At 38.6% G+C, this 22,426-nt stretch overlaps 1 protein-coding gene across 3 annotated transcripts in view; it reads left to right on the top strand.

Moving 5' to 3' along the window:
* Positions 1-478: 478 nt before the first annotated feature.
* The window catches only part of CNTN3 (contactin 3), a 335,565-nt gene continuing 313,617 nt past the window's right edge, over positions 479-22,426 (top strand). Inside the window, exon 1 of one of the 3 annotated variants that reach the window (XM_074404559.1) lies at positions 479-623. The gene's annotated coding sequence lies outside the window, so the exon portion shown is untranslated. The other 2 variants (XM_039477684.2, XM_074404561.1) reach the window with 2 other exon arrangements.

Raw genomic sequence — 22,426 nt, 5'->3', positions numbered from 1 at the left:
ATTACCCGCTTTAATATTAAAATCTTGCGCACTTGTGGGAGCGCAGCTGCAAGAGGCTTTCTTGGAAGTGGAATTCCTACCTTAACCCGGTGCTCCCCAGGCCACAACAGCGTGGTACGAGGCCACCCAGAGGTGATACACTGACCGCCGCCCATCCCGCGCCGCCGCCCTGGGCCCTGCGGAGGCCGGACGCACGTGGGTGCACGCGGCCGAGCTCAGGGCGGCGCGGGGTCCGGCAAGGCAGAGGCGCCGGGGGCGCCGCAGACGCGAGGCTCGGGACCCAGTTGGCTGCGCCGCTGCGCTCCCCGCCCCTCCCTCCCTTCCTCCCTCCCGTCCGCCTGGGCTCTCCTCCCTCCCGCGTCCGCGTCGGAGCCGGAGCGGCGGAGGCTCAGGCAGCGCTCGCAGGGCGCCGGCGGCAGCCACAGCAGCCTGGCGCGCGGCGGCGGCGGCGGCGGCGGCGGCGGCGGGCGGGCGCCCGGGGCTGGGGCGGGAACCGCGCGGACGGCGGCGCTGCGGCGGCGGCAGCGACTCACGCGGGCGCGCACGGCGGCCCCCCGGGTCCGGACGAACGGCGGCGGCTGGTGGACCGGCGGGGCGGGCGTCTGGCGAGCTGCAGGGACCAGGTAAGTCCGGATGCCCTGCTCCTGGCGCCGGCCGGGCCGCAGGGATGAGCCACCTGACGGGGCAAACTTTACGCACTGGCTTCCTGGCTCCTCAGCCCCAAAGTTTGTTTGCAGGGAAATGCACCCGACGGGTCAAGAATAAAAGATACTTCTCTCAGCGGACTTGCTTTGGGGAGATTATTTTTCCCTTTCTGGGGCGAGGACTAGGTTTCGGGTTGGGAAGGCGGCATCCCCAGCTGGAGCGCGGGGAATTGCGTTGTGGATCTCTCGGGCTTGCTCTTCGCGCAGTGGATTTGACCAGTGAAAGTTGGGGGAAAAAGTTGTGACTCGTAGGGATACTGCGGAATAATGCCAGGTGCATGATGCAGAATGTCGGAATGTGATACCTTTTTGTCGGACCCACGCCCCAGACCCAGACTCCCAGGTCTGAGAAAGCTAGGGTGGAGAATTCTTCCATTAGCGATCAAGTTTTCTAAGCTGCGTTTTCTTTCTACTGACAGATCAGCAGCTTGGGATGGAATTCCCCGTCGCGTTTATTTGCCAGCTTTACCCTGATGCTCTGTAGTCCAGGTTTCCTGAGCTCGGACCCTGGTTTCAGCTGTTTCTGTGTTCTCTTGAGGATCCCTGCAAAGCAGGTAACAGAATACCAGAAACAGAAAACCAGAAAGTGCCAACCGGGCACCCGAGTCATAGCACCATCAGGAATTTTTTGGTCGCGTGAAATGAACGAACAGCTTCTGGGCTGTGCTTGTGCAAAGCTCTGTACAGCTCACCAATCCGCGTGTCCTTTCCTGTATTGCATTTGCTTATTGACTCACAACAAGAAGATGTGCCCAGAGGAATTATTTAATACCAAACGGTGCCCACTATGATAAGGACAACAAACCTCCGTTCATAGGCAAAGAAAGGGGAACAGAGCTCTGGGAAAGGGGTAGCCAGTCTGTTAACGTCAACCCAAGATGCAGGGAAACAGCTAGAGAAAGCAACAGACAAGGAGGGCTTGATATACAAGAGAGAGGGTTTATACAAGAGGGAGGTCAGAAACCCCAGCTCCTACGGTGAGTAGGTAAATCCAGAAATAATTTAAAAATGATTAAGCAAGAATAACTTAAAAAAAAAAAAAAAAGGAAGACTGTATGTGCTGTGGTTTCTGTCTACCCCCACAGAGATGAATATCATACTAGCTGAAAAAGAATCCTGATCTGTAAATAGATTAAAAACAGGAATTAATGAGAACAATGAGTCAGAGCCCTTCAGAGATTGAAAGGAGGAGTAATTGCCTTTGAAAGAGCTATTATATCTCAATATCAAGTCAAATGTGTTAGTTTTGCTTTGCTAGATGTGTTTACTAACAGTAACCTGACTTTGGCTGCAGTAACCTGGCATCTTGGTTCATGGTTTTAACCATTTGTGGGTCATGGTACTAGGGAGGAAGTTGCCTGCAGGTTAATATTCATATCACTTTGTGCAGCATTTGTAAGATGCCTAATATGTGTATGTCACCGGTTGCAGTGGGTCAGATTCTTGTGAATGTTGTTCATAAAAGAAATCTGATTGGGTTCAGCTTCACTAAATGGAAGGATGTTTGCTTGCAAATAATAAAGAGTGGGGTCAGGAATTACTGATCTTTGAATGCTTGCTTGAAATTAGTTGAGAGTCAACATGTGGTTTGAAGACCCCCAAAATGATCGGTATCCACCAGGGAAATATAGCAAATTGCTGTACACTCTTATAAGATAAATGGTTAAGGTTGAATGCATGCAAGTGGCCCTCCTGTCTAAAAGTAGGATAACCGAGACACCGAGTGGCTAATTGATATGCAGGGTAATAGATTCAGGCAGTGCTGCCACAGACAATAACATTCAGCCTCATGTCCTCCTCACTGTCTGGATGTCATTAATGTCATCTTGAAGACATGAAGGTGTTAAGTTCATTTCACCAAGAGAACTCTAACTTTTAAATATCCTTCACAACACAACCAGATAGCCCAAGTGTACCTTAAAATGGCAACAAAGCATTTAATAGGACCAAAGTGCTGTGCAGTTTCAAGTAGAACAAAGATTAGCTGTGGACCGCAAGCTGTAGTCTTTCCTTTGCTGATTTATGTTCAATTTTATCACTGTCACATTTCATATATGCATAGTTATTACAAACGAATAGCTTCTTTGCTCTGCTTGCAAAATATGCATCTTTCTCTTTTACAAGTTCCTAACTCATTTTCCCACATTCGGTACACATCTTCCAGCTTTTTTTTTTTTTTTTTACTCTGTAATTTAAGTGTCCAACTTGAGGTTCTCATTAACTCTTAATATGCTTCATGCTGAAATAGTATATAGATATAATTGCCCCTTTCAAACTGCCAGATCTGTATATCACTATATTGTGGCAATGCTACAAAACAGAGAAGCTTTGACTGGTTTGATGTTTTGTGTTTTCAAGTCACCATTCAGTAAGTTCTTTGCAGTAAAAATAATGTTAATTTTATGTAGTGGAATATATTCAGATGGCAGGAGGATTTATTGATGCTGTGCATGTTTGCCTGCTGTCTCTGATTTAGTGGTCACCACCAGTCTGCCTTTAAGTCTTCTTATCTTAGCAAGGTACTTTGTCTCTATGAAGGTGAGCATCCTTAAGGTACTCACTTATAGTTCTTAATATGCACACATGCATATGCATATAGTTTTAACATGCTTATATATTAAGTCACTTAATGCTGGTGGACTGTCCTTTCTTATGCTTGAATAAAAATACAATGGAGAATATCATTGTTACAAAGATGTTTGGCAATAATGAAAATATGAGGCCACAGAACAGTTTAAGATAGAACATTGCTTTGAAATTGAGGGGTGAACAGATCTCAGTCTCATATCCAATTTGTATGAACATTTCAGAAGTGGATCAAGGGTACTGCATGGTTTTTATTTTTTAGTCTCCCCTACCCGCATCTCTTAAACACAGTGGGACATTTCTTTGGAAAATTTGCTGCAGGAGAAATGCACTCTCTGGTTGAAACTTTGTATGCCAAGTTTCAATCCATAGTACATTTTTATTTTCCCCCTTTTATGTACATGTTATAAACAAGAAATAAGGGTTTGTAATAGAAGTGCTGGCAGAACTTTATAGCATTTCAAACAGCTTTGCTACTTGGAATGTAAATATTTGTAGAATCTTTACTGCACAAGAACCTACCTGGTGAAGAATGAGGAAAAATGACTATTTTATTAAGTAGGATAAAATAATTCAGTGGATTTGCATATTTCTTGTTGCAGACATATTGGCATTTGAAGAAATAGATTATCTAGGTTATCGTAATTCCATAGCACTCTCTTAGGTGCCTTTATAACTCAGCTTGTAAATTTACTATGTTCTAAAACAGTAGAACAATTTTGTCCCATTTATTTTTAAGGCCCTTGACTTTGATTAACTTTCAGATGTTAACATATGAGATACATATTTCAAAACCACTTGATGATATTACTAACAAATGTGGCTGTCAGTATACTGTTTTAATAGAGTAAATAATTCTTGACACCATCCCAATACTTTCAGATACTTTTATTTTGGGGAACTAGTACAACTCATATGTCGTGTCCTTTTGGTTCTAACCCTGGAATATTTCTCACATTCGCCCACTTCCCTCCATCTTTACCCACGTCCTCATTCTCCCAGTCACCGTCTTCTATCCTGGGATAACTACACTGGTTTCCTTGCCTCCTTTCGTACTTCTTTCCTCAAATCATTCTGCATAGCAGCCAAGGCAGTTTTTTTTTTTTTTTTTTTTTTTTTAATGTATGTTATGTTAGTACTCATCTACTCTGAATGCTTAAATGGCTTTCCAATGCACTCAGAATAAAATCCAAACTATCAAATCTTACCTGCAAAGCTGTGTAGGATTTAAACACAACTGTCCCTTTGACAATTCCTATCAAGCTTTGCGGAACAAGAGATTCTTAGACTCTTTTTCATTTCTGCAGTTTTTTGAGCTCTTTCCTATCTCAGGGATCACTCTGTCCCTTTGCCTGGTAGCCCTGTCCAGCACTAAATCCTAAACATACATACACACAAATGTGCACACACACAAACTCACAGGTTTTGTTTTTGTTTTGTTTTGTTTTTTAATGCAACAGGGTCTCACTCCGTCACCCAGGCTGGAGTGCAGTAGTATGATCACGGTTCACTGCAACCTCAATCTCCTGGGCTCAAGTGATCCTCCCATCTCAGCCTCCTGAGTAGCTGGGACTCCAGGCACACACCACCATGCCCTGGCTAATTTTTGAATTTTTTGTAGAGGTGGGAATTCCCCATGTTGCCAAAGCTGGTCTCAAATTCCTGGACTCAAACGATATGCCCACCTCGGACCCCCAAAGTGCTGAGATTACAGATGTGAGCCACTGAGTCTGGCCCATATAGAGTTTTTGACTTCAACTCATCGCTTAGGCTACAGTGTAAATACCATTTGCTTAGAGAGGGCTCTCTGATTTCTTTCCCCACTAAGGGCACCTCTGTTAGGCTCTTTCTGTTCATTTTTTTGATATCCCTTAGTATTACTTGGAACTATACATTTCCTTACCTGATTTCACGTTTACTATTCTGTAATTACCTTGTAAGCAATTCTATTTTATGCACTATTACAAAGCAGCTTCTGTTGTAGTATCTGGCTCACAGTGGAGTTTGATAAACCTGTGAGAACTAGGCTTGTTGGTTTGCTGAGTCTGCCACATGTAACCAAAGATCCTGTTCAAGAAGATCCATATTCAGCAGAAATGTGCAGCTGACTTTGACAGTATTCTTTCTGTCGCGTTGCCCATGATCTCTTACATGTCTTGGACATCTGCAACTCAAACCAAAGTTGTCCAAAGTGGAATTCATTTTTCCTCTCAATCTGTTTCCTAAGAGCTTAGGTGATCTGTTCTTTCTTTAGCTATCATTGTGATCATCAGGGCCTCTGGAGTCAGTGGTATTTGTCACCATCTTCTCTCTTTGCAGTTGTAACAAGTCCACTGATTAAAAAATGCAAGAGCATTCATTCAAGCAATGTGCTGGGTTCTAAGCACTTCTTACCTAAATGTAGCAGACTAAGAAATGACTTTCTCTTCACTCTCTTTCTTGTCCCAATCTATTTGACCCACAGTGCTGTATTAATCCATGAGGTAGACACCTTGGTTCATTGAACACCTACTGTATAGAGAAAAAAATGCACTGATGCAGCCTGTCTGTGTGTGACTTCTCCCTAATTCTCCCCTGATACTAAACACTCCAGCTATAATACATCGATCTTTTAAAACTTCCTCGAAAACTCAACATGTCCCTTTTGGCTTCATTTTTCTTGCGTGTGCCTAAAATACCCATGACTTCCTCCCCACTCTACTTATTCCCATTTGACTCATTTCCACCCTCAATTCATTGTTATTTCTTTCAGGAAAGCTTTACTTTCAACTCTATCATTTGTTGTGGTGATACCCAACCTAGCTGTTCCTCCAGGTAGCCTTGACTGTCCTCTGAGGCTAGGTTTGACCCCCATGCTGTCTACAACCAACCATTTAAATTTTGTCTCTTCTTTAGGGGTGAATGCATTAGTATTTAATTAATATTGTAAAATTGTTTAATATCTGCCTTTCCTGATAGTCTACTGATGGAGTAGCAAGTACATATTAAGACTTTGGTAAATATTTCTGGAATGAAAGAAAGTCTAATCTCTTTAATTGGCATGAAGTTTTGCTATTGTTGGGCTTCTTTTTCTAGGGCTAAATTTATTTTAGTGTATAATTTAAAGATTTTATATTAATTTGCAGTTTCTGAGTGACAAATCATTAATTGACAACAGATGAACATCTTGATATTATCTGAATTTAGAAAATTCTGTGACAAACATATGCTCTGAAGAAGCATAAACCAAAGGTTTTAAGTACGGAGGACTGGTCCGTGACGTTAGGAGTATATTTTAGTGCAAGGAAGTGATGGGAAGTTCTCAAAATTTATTATTTTATTAGAGTGAAACATTAGCATATGAAAGAAATAACTAAATGCCTAAATTGCAACAAATCAAAAGCGCATCTTCCTAAACTGTAAATAATTACTTATAAATGTGGAAATGTTGTAGGCATTAAACAGTCTCACCGGTCATCCTTCAAAGAGGAAGCCCCTGTAATAGAGCTGAGAATGCTCTATTTGCCTTGCACTGTTTCTCAACTTACCATGTTTCTGCAGAAACATTAATCAGGTTCTGCTGAAATAGTGGCAATACCTTAGCCCTTACAAGATTTTCTGAATCATCTCTGGGATACAGCTTGCTAATCTGCATTTTTAAACTTTTTATCTTAAAGTAATTTTAAACTCACAAGAAGTTGTAAAAAATAGTGCAAAGAGTTGTATATAGTCTTCAGACAGCTTCCTCGTATGGTGACATCATCCTGCAATATCAGAACCAGGAAGCTGACACTGGTACATTACTATTAACTAGACTGCAGAGCTTATTCAGCTGTCACCATTTTTTAAAACTGATTTCATGAGTATGTGTATAGCTCTACACAGTTTTATCCCATGTATAGGCTCATGTTTCTAGGATTTTAACTGAAAGAACAAATATCCTGAGAGGTGACATTTCCATGTCATCATACACTGATGTGATAATTTTGCAACTGTATTCTAGGGTTGAAAAATTCTGCTTCCATAGACCTTTTTTCATGCAAATATTTGTCTTGTTCTTAAATATCATGAACTCCTTTACCCTGCTGATGCCTGTGTGGAAATGGAAGTCTTGGGATTTCTTAGGCCAGGATGTGACATTTGGATAGCTCTCTGTGGTCTTCAGTTTGGGAATCTGTGCTGACTTTCCCATGCTACATTTGAAAAGTTCTGCAGATAGCAAACGTGTTTGTTTACAGTGTGATCAGACTTGGGCAGGATTTTGGCAGGATTTTGATGCCACCAGGGCAGGAGCCCAACTGAATGCTTCATACAGGTTCTAACTCAATTGCAAACCCACATTTTTATTTCTTGCATAGAAATAGTCACTCTTTAAAATAACTTAACGCATTGCAGAAGATGGTAATGACACTTTTCAGGCAATTAAAATCAACCCGAACAATATAGCTAGTGATCTAATCTGATGCATGCTACTCACTTGGTCTGGCCGCCTCCCTGAATGTAAAGTAGCCGAAAGTTGCTGATTACCAATTACTAATTCCAGTGAATATTCTGAAAGCTCTGGAATACAGATAAGGCATATTTGTATCAAAATTGGGTGTGTGTGACTGCATCTCCTTCACCCCTATGCATTCTCTTTGCGTAAGAGGCTTTCACATTTCTGTATATTAGGCCATTTAAGTCATTTTTCTCTTCTTACTAGGGCTTTTATTTATTTTAAATAAAATCTATCAAAAGCTTTATGAATGGGCTGTATGTTTTGAAATGTGAGCCATGCAGGCCCAAGTTTCTGTTTTTGTTCATTGGAGTAAATTAAATTTTTTCTTCATATGTATTGTGGATATATACATATTTCTATTTAGTAGTAACTTACTGGACTGTTATTTCATCAATGTTAAGTCTGTAAAATTTAGTGACGTTTAAGTCTGTAAAATTTAGTGACAACATTAGTTTTCAAAAGAACAAAAGAGTCTTAATATATGAGTTTTGTTGTGTAGTAAAATAAACCATGCATTCTGTGTATTTACAAGTAGAGAGTATATTTTCATATAAAGGTAAATTCTAGAATATAGGCAATGTCCTTTTTAATCGGATAGTGCCATAATTGTCAGTTGCTATAAATATTTCTATGTTATGACTTGCTTGGGAAATGTCTTTTGTCATTTTTCTAGAGTTATGGCATTTTTCTGAGTCTTTACTTTTCATTATCCTATTTTTATGATATGATTATTTCTGTCATTCTTCTTCCTACCCTAGTTTAGCCTTCTAATAACCCACCCTCCCATTCACACATACATTCTCTCACATGTGTGCATGCATATATGTGCAGACACACACCCACACATACACACACACACACAAATGCACAAGACGTAGATTAAGATAGGGAATAGAGTTAACCCCAAATCATAAAATTGTGAGGGATGAAATACAGACATCTTGTAAGCACTCAAGCAGAAGAGGTTAAAATCTAGTGATGAGAAGGCATTTAAGATTATATATAGGATTACTATGCCCCTGCTTTTAAAGTTACTCAGTCTCTTCCTCCTCTGCTTCTTCTCCCTCCATGTTTTTGTCTTCCTCTCCACATCCCTCTCCTTCTTGTTTTCTTTTTCTTAGTGTTCTTGTTTCCCTTTGGGTATATTTTTGAAAGGACCCTTCTGTACTGACCCATAGTGGCTAAATGCTTTCAATGGTCTCTAGTGGAAAAATTACCTATATTTATTCACACGTTTTTTTGAGGCGAGAGGGCAGGATAGGAAGAAGGGGCATAAAATGTATTAAGTTTGCTATTTAAAGAAAAATGACTTCAGAAAAAGCTAAAACACACATCAGGCCTTGGCAGTTTGCATGGTGGCTAACTCTTACCTTCCAGCAATGGAGTCCATCTCCTTTTTCCTTGAATCTGAGCTAGTCCATTTAATTTGAAAACAAAACAAAACAAAACAAAACAAAAAAAACATATGGCTCAAGTGATGTTATAGTGATTTCTGCCCCTTAGCCCGGAAGCTTCTATTCTTGCACACTTGAGCCTGCACTGTGGAGAAGTCCAGGAAGCCTCCTTGAGAATGGCAGGCCACATAGAGATAGCCAGTAGCCAGTACCTTGCCAGTAGCCAAAACTGGTAGTCCTGTGAGTGAGGCCGTAAGTCCCAATTAAGCTATTGGATGACTCATGTTACACAAGTGACTCCAGGCAAAACTACCAAACTAAATGCTCAGCTGAGCTCAGGTCAAATTCAAAATCATCAGAGAATAAATTCTTTCTTTAAGCTATTTAATTTGAGGGTAGTTTATGCAGCAATAATGCACACAAACATTTTTTAAAATTAATATAATTACTTTTAATTGACAAAAGTATATATATTTATTGTATACAACATGATGTCTTAAAATATGTAGACATTGTAGAATGAATAAATTGAGCTTATTAACATGAATTATATCACATACTTATGATTTTTATATGGTGAAAATGCTTAAAATGTATCCTTGTAGTGATTTTCAAGTATACAATACATTATTATTATAGTCACCACATTGTATAAATCCCTTGAACTTATTCTTCTTGTCTAACAGAAATTCTGTATCTTTTGACCAACATCTCCCTAAACCTCCCTTCTCAGCCCCTGATAACCACCGTACTATTCTCTACTTCTATGAGTTTAACCTTTTTAGATTCCATATATAAGTGCGGTCAAGTTAGTCTGGCTTATTTCACTTTACAGAATGTCCTTCAAATTCATCCATATTGTCACAATTAAAAGAATTTCCTTCCTTTTGAGTGACTGCATAGTATTCCATTATGGATATGTACCACATTTTATTAATCTGTTGTTGGACTCTTATATTTGTTCCATATCTTGGCTATTGTGAATAATGCTGCAATGAACATGGGAATGCAGATATCTCTTTGACATACTGTTTCATTTCCTTTGAATATATATCCAATAGTCCTATTGCTAGTTCCTATGGTAGTTCCAATTTTAATTATTTAAGGACCTTCCATACTGATTTCTATAATGGTGACAGCAATTTACATTCCCTCCATCAGTGTGTAAGCGTTGTCCACACCCCTTCCAACACTTACCCATTGTTGTTTTGATAACAGCTGTTCTAATGAATGTGAGGTGATAGCTCATTATAATTTTAATGTGCATTTCTTGGATGATTGGTGAAGTGGAACACCTTTTCATAGCAAAAAGATATCTGTTTGCTGTTACTGTATATTCTTTTGATAAATGTTTTTTTCTGATCTTTACCTATTTTAAAATTAGGTTATTTGTTTTCTTGATATTGGGTTGAGTCTCTTATACATTATGAACATTAACCCCTTACAGATGTGTGGTTTGCGCATATTTTCTCTATTCTATGGATCATCTCTTCTTCCTGTTGATTCTTTCTTTGGTTATGTAGCAGCTTTTTAGTTTGATGTGATCTCATTTAACTGTTTTCACTTTTATTGGCTGTGCTTTTGGGGTTATATCCAAAAAATCATTGCCTAGACCACTGTCATGGAAACTTTCCCCTGTGTTTCCTTAGAAGAGTTTTATGGTTTCAGGTCTTACATTTAAGCCTTTAATTCATTTTGAGTTAATTTTTGTAAATGGTGTGAGATAAAGGTTTAATTTCATTCTTCTGCATAAATCTAGTTGTCTCAACACCACATAATGAAGACACTATCCCTTCTTCATTATGTGTTCTTGGCAATTTTGTCAAAATCTATTGACTGTAAGTGCATGGATTTATTTCTTGACTCTCTGTTCTGTTCCAGTGGGATGTGCAGTCTGTTTTGATGCCAGCACCATGCTGTTTTGATTGCTGTGCTTTGTAGCATATTTTGAAGTTAGGTAGTATGACGCCTCCAGCTTGTTCTTTTTGCGCAAGAATGCTTTGGTTCTTCAGGGTTTTCTGTGATTCCATATAAATTTTAGGATTTTTTTTTTTCTATTTCTGTGAAAAATGTCTTTGGAATTTTGGTAGGGCTTGCACTGAATCTGTAGATTGCTTTGGGTGATATAGACATTTTAATAATATTAATTTTTCCAGTCCATAAACATAGGATATCTTTCTATTTATTTATATCTTCTCCCATTTCAAACTGATTGTAATAAAAACAGTGTTTAAAAAAAGTTACTGCTTAAAAATGTGAGATATCTTTTTTGTTGTTTTATAAATATAACCATCAGCTTTTGCTTTGGTAACAAACAATGCCGAAATCTCAGTGGCTTCCAGCAAGGATTACTCATCTGCATTGCATGAGAGCTGTGGGTCAGCTTTGGATCAGCATGGCTCTTCTGTATTGTGCATTGGCTATGTGCCTCCTCTATGTGGCTGCTTCTTCTGGGATCCAAGCTTAGGGGACAGTTTTATAGTAGACACTATGGTGCCCAGGCCAGGCCCACTAATTTAAGGACCACATAACTATCTACCATCTGACTGGAATATCAGCTGCCATGTAACTGACATCTTCATTTCTCACTGGGAATTTCCCTTTGCCTTAGGGGAACTGTCTCAGCCAAAATTGTGCTTCCTCTGTATAGTGGCCCATGATCAGTGACTGTTGCAAAGACACAAAGACTGTGGTTGCCTTAATTTGGACAATTCTGAACATGTAATTTATGTACATGTAAGTAAGAATATATTTTGTGTGTATGAGACCAAGAGAGGTAGGCAAAAGGGGCCATCCCAGCCCTGGAATACCATATAAGCATCAACTGAGACCTCAGTTGCAAGTACTTTAAGTTTCAGGGTCCTCCTCTACCCTTATAATAGTTTCTTTCAAGAGCACTCCTCAATAAACCTTCTTCACTTCAGATTTTGCCTGAGTTAAGAATGACCCTTATCTGGGTTATTGTGTTCACATTAGTGAGGGCAGAAACACAAGAGACTTAGCTAAATCATGCAATTGCCTTCAGAACTTTGGTAGGTCTGGTCACATGTCAAGTTTTCTCACATTTCATTGGCCAGAAGTCACAGGGCTAATAAAGGAAGGGGGAGGTAAGCAAGTGCTTACAAACAGTATTTTATATATATTCTACCTCTCTGGATTTCATACACGCAAAATATACTCATAGTCATGTGTACATAAATTACATCCACAAACTTAACAAGAACTATGCCCCAAATGCTCTTACCTAACCATACCATCTGGCTGGAAGTCTGAGATTTTATTATAGTCTCTACAGCTTGTGGCAGAAGTGCAAAAAACTAAACCAAACCACTAAGCTGGGAGTGAATAGTGAATATTTGTGAACAAAAATACCATTTACCCATGTGAATTTTCTACATAGAATTTCTACAATAATTCTATGTAGAAAAAAGCCCCCCAAATTTCAGTCATCTAAAATAACATACATTTGTATATCTCTTACTCTGTCACATTGGTTAGGGTGGTTCTGCTGAACTACGTTGGGTTTGTTCTATTTTTGGAGGGGAGACAGGTTCTTGCTCTGTGGCCCGGGCATATAGTGGTACGACCATGGCTTACTGCAGTCTTGAACTCCTAGGCTCCAGTGAGCCTCTCACCTTAGCCTCCAGAGGAGCTTGGACTATAGCCATGTATTACCATGCCTGGCTAATTTTTAGTTTTTTATAGAAACAGTATCTCACTGTGAGTAACATAGTGAGAGTCTGCTTTCAGGCTGGTCTCAAACTGCAGGGCTGAAGTGATTCTCCTGCCTCAGCCTCCTGAAGTACTGGGATTATAGGCATGAACCACCCATTCCTGACCTGTTCCTATTTTTATAGGTCAGCTGGGAGTTGGCTTAACTAGGCTGGGCTGGTATGGGTTACTTTGCTCAATCTGCATGCAATTCTGTCTGGCTCTGTTGTTTCCATATGTCTAATGGTGGAACTGAGTCTGAAGGAGAAACTCCCTAATGGAAATTATTCTCATACCAGTTACAGGAATGCAAAGAGATGAGAAGAAACACACAAGGTCTCTTAAGATCTTTCATTGCAACTGGAATATTACCACTTTTGCCTCTTACTGTTGGCCATAACAAAAAACATGGCCAAACCCAAGTCAAGGGTGGGAAATTATCTTCTGCCTCTTTAGTGGGAGGAACTGCAGAGTCACATGGCCAAAGGCAAAAATAGAAAACGGGAAGAATTTGGACCAATAATGCAATCTGTCATACTACCAAACCTCATATCCATTAAGCATTGTAAATGCCTTCTAGTTTTTAGTTGCTTTTCAAATTAGAAACAGGAAATGTAAACTGTAACTTTATTGCCTATGAATGAATTATAGCTCTAATTACTGCCTAAGTGAAGGAGCCCTTTGTGAGACCCAATAATACACAGAGGTGGGAAATATAATGAAGTTCTCCAAGAATGTACCGTTCAATTAAAAGAACTGAGATACGTATTTGGAAATGTAGTGAACAATATCAGTTAGTTTTGTCTATTAGCAATCTGTATGCTTCTTATTCCATGGAATCTCTGTCTGCCACTTGGTAGTTTCCTACCTTGGGCAAATTAACTGCCTTCTCTCAGTTTCTTCACTTGTAAAGTTGGAATAATGGTTTCTATTGTATAAAGCTGTTGTAAGGAATTCATGAGATAAGGCCAGGCCCTTAGCAAAACTCATTAGATGCTACCTACAGAGTTTTGCAGTTAGGTTACTGTTGTTGTCTTTATTATTCACTAAATGTAGCTTACATATTCATAGAATAAGACATATGCTGTATGCTAAAAGGAAAGGGAGTTGGGAAGAATTAAAGGAAATGGAGGTAGAATGATCAAGGAAGGCTTTATATGAATGTAAGAATGATGACTTTTCCAGATGTGAAGAGTTGGAAGTTAAAGCACAGGGTTTCTGATTGTAAAAAGCTAGCCTGGCACTTTCTTAAACCTGTGAATCACTTCCATGGCTGGAGTTGAGAGTGCGTTTTAGAGGCTAACTGGCGAATTTTAGTTGCTATTTAGTTGCTATAGTAAAAGGCCATGATTTAGGTAGTGTTGACTTCTTGAATGTTTAATTAGAGTGTGAAGGTAGATCTGAGCTCATGGCCTGTTTTGAATCTAAAGTAATAGACTGCACAATGGGGGAATGGATCTGGGTGAATTCTCTCTGTAAATAGCTTTTACCTTTCATTCAAAAAATTTTCTAAAGCACAACATTTTAGAATGCATTTTACCAGTGAAACTAAAAAGATTCATTGAGTGCCTTAGGTCAAATAACAGGTTAATGACCTACCCAGAAATGAAACCCGTATTTCTTATGTCCAGAAGCAGTGCATTTTTCATTCTAGAACAGCCTCCACTTAGAAGAAAAATTTGTGTAACTGTAAATGGGAACTATCGCTTTCTCTCCATCGTGCTTGTGAGCGAACCTTTCCGCTGATCTCAGACCCCAAGTTGGTCCCACTTTTCTCTACATTTATAGGATTTCGTCTGTAGGGCTGGAATTGAGTTTGCTTTTCAAGACCTCTTTCAACTACCCTATTCACCTTACACCTTTTTATTCCTTTCTTTCCAAAGCTGTCCCTCTTTCTCTGCTCTTTAGGTTGGAGGGCCCTTGGTTGCCCCACCCTTCTTATCCCACATAGGATTAACTCATTTTTCCCTCTTTTTTTCTTCCTCATTTGTAAAGAGAGAAGCATGGGAATAAACAAAAAAACTGTCATCAACCAACTGTGTGTTCCTTTTCATTGTCCTACATTTATGGGTGGAATCATCTTACTAGTTTTCTTTACTTCTGTCAAGATCGTACCAATCCTTTTAAAGATTGGACATTATGTTCTTTCTTCAGGTCTCTTTAGTCCCATCAGTCTCATGTAAAGATCTAGACCTGTCTATCCAATTGTTTGTCTTGTTGCTATTGAGAAATCATTGGGAATCATTACTTCCCTCTGGAAGATGGTGCATCTTCTCTGCCTCATTGATGTTGGAAGGTTTGGTCAGGTGACTTGCCTTGGCTGATGCAATATGAACATTTCACATTCAGTTAGTCATTTCCCACAGAGGCTTTGGTAGCCTATACATGGTTTCCTATATCCTATTACTGCCTGAGCATTGCCTGTCACTGCCGAGCTCTTCCTTCTGTCAGTTCAGTGGAAGCATTAGATCCTCATAGGAGTGCAAACCTTTTGTGAACTGCGTATGTGAGGGATCTACGTGGCATGCTGCTTATGAGGATCTAATGCCTGAGTTGGAGCAGTTTCATCCCAAACTATCGCCGGCCCCCTCCTGGTTCATGGAAAATTGGTCTTACATGAAAAACTGGTCCCTGGTGCCAAAAAGGTTGGGGACTGCTGACATGGGTCATTCTTACTCATCTAACAAGTTTCAGATTAAATGACACTTCCTTGAACAGATGATAGTCTTTTGCTCTGCTTTTCTTTATCACCCATTGTTCTTAGTTTGTGTCTATTTTCCAAATAGAGCAGTATGAAAGCAGGAAACTTTTATTTCTTGGCTACCCCTGTATCCCAGTGACTGGTATAGAGTAGTTCCACAAAATACTGAACAAATTAGATAAGATCCATAAATAACATACAAACCACTCATGATCTCTTGCTGCTTGAATTCTTGTAGCCATTTATATAGTTCGGACTTTTAGCATCACTCAATGTGGATTAATTATGTGTTAAGTGTTATGCTAACCACTTTATTGAGTTCTTACAACAAATGAGCAGTGTAGCTACCTTTCTTATGAAATGCTTTTCGTATTGTTTCGACATAGTTATTTCAAGATTTTAAAAATATCTCTACATCTAAATTTTAATTCTTCGTTATGATAGCAATTATTATGCTGTATTATATTTGCCTTTTACTTGCCTGTATACCTATCTAAACTTTGAAATTTCTCTGAGTGCTCGTCACCTGTGCCCAGCACACTATCTGGCTCTTACTAGACATTTCATAAATATTCGATGACTAAATAATCATACTTAAGCTCACATTAAATTGTTGATATTACTAGAATTAGTTTTATCTTAGTGCCTTATACATAGTAGATGTCTCAGGAAGTATTTTTCATTGATTTTCTTATAGAATTAATATGAATGGCTTACTATATACTAAAGGACACAGTAACTTTCAGTATAACTGAAAATCACATTATATTTAATTATACTGTAAATTTATTGGTTATCTATAACTTGGGCCAGGGAGATCAAGACTGCAGTTGGCTGTGATCATGCCACTTCACTCAGCCTGGGGCACAGAGTGAGACTCTGTCTCAAAAAAATATAAATAATTTTTAAAAACTTACTTTATTACCTATAATTCTCCGTGAGTTTGGAGTTTGAACAAGGTTCTTCAAAGACATCTCATCTTTGATCCATGTGGTGTTGATTGCTGTGACTTGACTGGGGCTGGAGAATACAAAATGTCTTCACTTATAAGGTTGGTAGCTCAGGTGGGGCAGCTGAAATGGCTGGGACCTGGGTGGCTTGCTGTCCCTCACTTGTCATCATACAGCATCCCAGGTTTGCTTTCCTTTCTCTTACATTACAAGAGGTGGAAAGTGGAAGCTGGAAAGTCTCCTAAGATCCAAGCCTGGGACTGGCAGAGTATCACCTCTCCCACTTTCTGTTGGTTGAAGCATGTCATAAGGCCAGTCTGGAAACAAGAGTAGGGGAAGCAGACTCTACTCTTGATGGGGAAGATCAGCATGACATCATTGAAAGGAATAGTAGGCTATCATCTTTATAATCTTCCACTCTAAGGAAATACTTGAGCTCACATATTTTCTGTGTTTTACTCTAGAAGCTTCTAAGATATACTTAACTGGTATGAGTAGTAGAAAGTTTTACATCGAATGTCTTGTGATTTACTGAAAGTGAACATGACTTGTAAAACTTGAAGAAAAATTGAAAGCTCCTAAATGACTTATCCTGTTTTCTTCATCATTACCACGTTTATTTTTAGTATTGCTGGAGTTATCTAATTTTTTTGATTAAGAACAATAAAAAGAAATTTATCTTGATGAGTGAATTAGGATTAAAAGTGTCACCTGCAAAGATGGCTTTTAACATTGTAAGCTTGTTTTAAATATGTTGTGATGATGTTTGATTGGCTTTAAAATTTCCATATGCAAAGTACAAATCCCTGAAGAAGAAACTCCCCAGTCCACAGTAATGCAAGTTAGCAAGAAGTTTTCTTCCTATATGAATGCTGCTCTAACTTCATCTGTTTTTAAAAATAAATGTGCTGATCAATATCATGAATAATTAAGTGAAAAGAGTTGTGGGATTTGGGGCTGTTTTCTTTTTCGTAATTGTAAATTCCATTTCACAAAGCCACAGCTCAGTAGCTAGGAGGAACTATGTCTGGGTTACTCTTTATTCATTAAAAAAAATCTGCCTGATAGCCTATAGTTCTAGAAAGATTTTTGCTTAGGGAAGATTTTTGCTTACAGTGTAGAGATTTTTCACATGTATTAAATAATGTAAAGAGGTTTATATAGCTAATGAAATCATTATTCTAAGGATAGCAATAAACTCTTTCTGATTTAGTTATATAATATGATTTTCTGTTTTAGAACCACAGTGAGTATGAGTCAGATTTAGAGAAGCTTGTGTACAAGCAATATGCACTGACAAATTTTTTAAATGTCAGACCTGTGAACTAATGGGTAGAGACTGAAGCTTCCCTTTTCTCTCTCATTAAGTTGTAACCTTAGAATTTTATGTAAATGGAATGGATGGAGTGTTTAAATTGCCTGCTTCTGCCAGTGCCATTAGGAATATGGGAGGGATCCAACTGAATTTCAGGACAACATTGGTCATACTTCACTGGAAGGTAAAGGGATTACTCCCAGGTCATTTGCTATCCTTATGGCACATAATGATGCCATGTTGAAGATGTTGGATCTTTGCCTCTTGAATAGTAAGATCTTCTAATGATGGAATTATACCATTTCGAGATTGAGGAAACCCTGGTGCTCAAGTCTATTGTACATTTTTATTTTATATTTATTGACTTGTTCAGGAAAGAGGCTCACTGATTTCGGTTTTGATCATGTATTTTGAGGCTTTGTTGGTATACATTATTTAATCCTTTTTTGAAATAAAAAATCCAGTTTTGGATATCTAACCCCAATACAAGGTGTTTAATAGTGCTAGAGGCTAGTGGAATTGTCCGTTAGCAAACAACTCTGGAGCCTAACAAGATAAAGACTAGAAAGTACACAATAGACTCGATGCTTGGAATCTATTCAGAGTTTGCCCGCACCTCTCAGGGCATCCCCATCTCTTACTGGGTATGTAGCTAGGAGAATAAAATGTTTCGTTTGGAGTTTTGTCTCTTCTCTTCCATGCTCCCTGTGCCTTTTATCCCCTCTGTGGCCTCCATTCAAAGTCTTATTTTTTTTTTCTCCACCTCTATGGAGCGAATTGTCACTCTGTTCCAAGTTACTTCATTCTAGTGTAGCCCAGAGGTGGGAGGATATTGGGAGAAGAGATATATATTTGATATTTATTTTCTATTAGAATTTCCAAGTCAGTAGACATCTCTCATAATCAAAGTGGGCTTCCTCTTGGCTGATGCTAAAATAATACAAGCAGTAGCTAATATTTATCTCATTGGTCCCAATCAGGAAACAGTCTCCTACACAGTTTCCCCCTCCTAACTGTGTAGCCTTGGAAAGTTAAACTTAACTAAGCTCCAACTTTCTCACCTGTGTAATGAACCCGTCATAACTCTTACGAAATTTAAAATAACAGTTTCTAGCACAGAGGTACTTAATCATTGGTAGTTATAATTATTCTACTCAAACAGGAATAATATATTCTTCACATTAATAAAAATTTTTCCCTCCATATGACCACATAGACATTATAGCACCATTAGGAATTCTAGACTAGTTATGTCACATTTTTATAATTTTGGAAATTTGAAGTCACACAGAGTTGTCTCCTTTCAACCTTCTGTGTCTGTCCATTGTTCTTGAATACTTATAAGCAAATCGCCTTTGTACTAGAAGTTGTTATGAAACAATAGAGAAAATAGAGTTTATATTTTTTCAACCACTTACATGCCTTGAAATTTGAGAGAGAGATGATTCAGGAGGCTCTGAGATGAAACTGTCACAAAGCTAATGTATTATGTATGTTAAACCACAAAAAAGTCATTAATTAGCCACAATGCATTATAGACTCCTTGTCATAAATTGTTCTAAAGTGAAAACAAATTTGCCGAGCTATAAAACTCTCAGTTAATTTGCTAGTCAGCATTGGTGTGACATTTTCTAAAAACAAAACAAATAAAAATTCAGCATCTCATAATATATAAATTAGAATATTGAGTTAATTTGCATATTCACTTATATTTTACAAAGCTAAGTTTATTGTAAAACTGTATTTGTGCCTGGAACATACTAAGTACTCAATAACTGCTAGTTTTATGAAGTGATTAAAGGTAGCAATTGCTGAATTAGTAAATTTCACTTATTTTGTGTAAAATAAGAGAATCTCTTTTTTGGTAAGTTTAAACAATAAAAGTAAGTGGAATTTATGATTAATTTGAAAATAAAGTCTAAAGTTTTGTTTAAGAAGCTTTTTAAAAAATCCATTTATTAAGAACAATAGAGGTTAATCTTTAGTTAGATGTCACCCACATTTACTGTGAAATAAATTTCTATCAAGATTTTTCACTTTATTCTTATTATCCTTCAGGAAAACAGTGACTCAGCACATCACTCTTATAGCCAAGCCATAGAAGACAGCTACTTTCTGAAGTCTGAGGAGTTAAGAGAAAGTGCTTGTGTTACTCTTTTTGATTTAAGTAAGAATCATTGAATACAATGTGTGTTTTTTTGTGTGTGTCTGTGTGTTTGTGTGTTTGTGTGGGTGTGTGTATTACATTCTGCTTTTCCTTTTGCCAAGTGATTTTTAGAGTAAGTGTATTTTTTTTATCAATTCTTGAGTCTGATTTGAAGCTGCTGTTTATATAAATCAGCATTCCTCATCATACTCTATATTGCAATCAGTGTCTGTGACCTGAAGGTTCTTACTGTTAAACTCCTTTACACCACTGAGCTTCTAGAACAGGTGCCCTCCTCCTGCCCCCTGCATTTCTTCTCTCTCATTGATCATCTTCCAGTCTGCCTTTTGATCTGGCCACCACAGAAGTGGCAATCCTGAGGATCACAAGCAGTTTCTTAATGTCAAGTTCTTTGATTGAGTCCCGGTCCTCATTCCTTCTAAGCTCTCAGTGATATTTGCTGATGAATTTCGCCACCACTTTACCTGCTTTGACTATTAAACCACTGGACTCCTTTACACCAATGAGTTATTGGAGTTATTTTATGTGTCTCCAGCTGTTGCTCTGGCTGGTTGAGTTTTTAGCCTTTTTCCCATGCTTGACGGTAGATTTTTTTCTGAGCCTCAGCCCAGACTGCATTTTCCTTTCTCTCTTTTTGCCTCTTAGGGAACCCATTCTCTCTACATCTCTGGTGCTTCTGTGTCCTGATTATGTATCCTCAGCCTTCCTTGTGCTGAGCCCCACATTGCCAACCACAGTCCGCCATTTCCATCTGAATGTCTTGCTCTTGATTTAAACTCAAGGATATCTGAACCTGAACTCATCCTTTTTTTCCAGACATAGCTTCTTGCCTTATTCTTTACTATTTCTGTCTCAGGACCAAACATCTTCCCTATCAGGAAAGCCAGGGACCTTGGAGTTACCATTGATTCTTTCCTCACCTTTCCAGCCCAGTCACTTATCTTGATAGAGTCTTTGCATTTTTGCTCAGCTCCTTCTTGCCAGCTGTTTCCCTCCGTCCAGGCCTTTATCATAACGTTAAAATGACTACAGCTGCTGCCTCCCTGGTTTCTCCTCTCCCCAGATCACCCTACACACTACTGTATGAATTATCTTAGAACACAGCTGTCTTCACACCACTTTCCCACTGCAAAACTGTAATAGCTTCCTGCTGCTTGCAGGGAAATATAAAAACGAAACAAAACAAAAAACACAACAAAAAAAACTGCCAACCTGGCATTCAAGTCTTCCCACATTTTGACAACATTATTATTTTAATTGCTTTTCTTGGAGTCAATGGTTTTCAAATCTCATTGATATAACTAATAATTTCTAACATCCCCTTTCTATACTGATGTGATACAAATAGAATATGTATCTAAAAAACAACATAAGGTCCTAAGTGTAATAAAAGTAGAAAAACAAAGAAATTTATTGGTAATATAATCTGTTGTTTTAATCTGTAAATGATTAGCCCTGACTTTACCGGAATCTGAGATGAGGTTGCCAATGCTTGCATCTGCTTGTAATAATTAAGCTGGGCTTTCAGAGAAATAAGATAGTAGTCAACTAAATATTTGAGTCATTTTTCTTCAGATCTGACATTTAAAATTATAGCTCATTATGTCTATTTGTTTATATTTATAGCATCATAGTGAATGTGATGGCTGCAGCAGCAGACCAATGTCACTGAGTCAAGTTGTTGACTGGATTCCCATTGAAGGTGTAGCTGGAACTGTTGTTGTGTTTTCTAATATGATGGACAACTTTTAGTGACATCTGGACGTTATGAATTCAGTTTTCCTTTGATTGGCATAATAGTTGCATCTTTATGTATTAAGACAATGCAAATGATTATTTGTAAGCTCAGAAAACAATGAGTAGGTTTTTTTTTTTTTTTTTAACCCCATATGATGACTATCTCATTTGAAAGTTACATGGAAATTGCATTGCAGGACATCTAGCCCCATGACCTGCGTCCTCTAAAGACCCTGGTATTCCCAATTCAGTGAGTCAACTAAAATGCCCCCATATGTTTTTCCAAAGGTGCTGGGAGCTCCAAGAGCCACTGCTCTGAGCACTGCTCAGGTGTCCCTATCTCTGTGTTGTACATTCATTCACCACCCATCCTTCTTCTCAAATGCTAATCTGTGTCTAAAGCTTACCATTTGGTCCACTGTCTGCTTAAAAGTGTCTTGTGGTAATTTGCCATCTGTATTACAGTACTGTATGTTTATTTTACTTTTCCCACATGAATACAGTTCCTTCCTAAATTGGAAAGTATACTTCTGGTTGAAAATGTCAGATAACCAAGTCAAACTAGCTCAAGCCTCTATCCTCCATTCCCTCCCAAATGTATTGGCTTTCTTTATTGGAAAGTTCGGGATAACTGAGCTGTGTGAGGTCCTGGAGCTTTATAGTGGTTTTGGGGTACCTGTGCCT

The sequence above is a fragment of the Saimiri boliviensis genome, chromosome 8 (assembly GCF_048565385.1).
Source record: "Saimiri boliviensis isolate mSaiBol1 chromosome 8, mSaiBol1.pri, whole genome shotgun sequence".
Classification (NCBI taxonomy): Eukaryota; Metazoa; Chordata; class Mammalia; order Primates; family Cebidae; genus Saimiri; species Saimiri boliviensis.
Note: the sequence above shows the minus strand (reverse complement) of the source record. Positions and strands in the feature narration are given on the sequence as shown.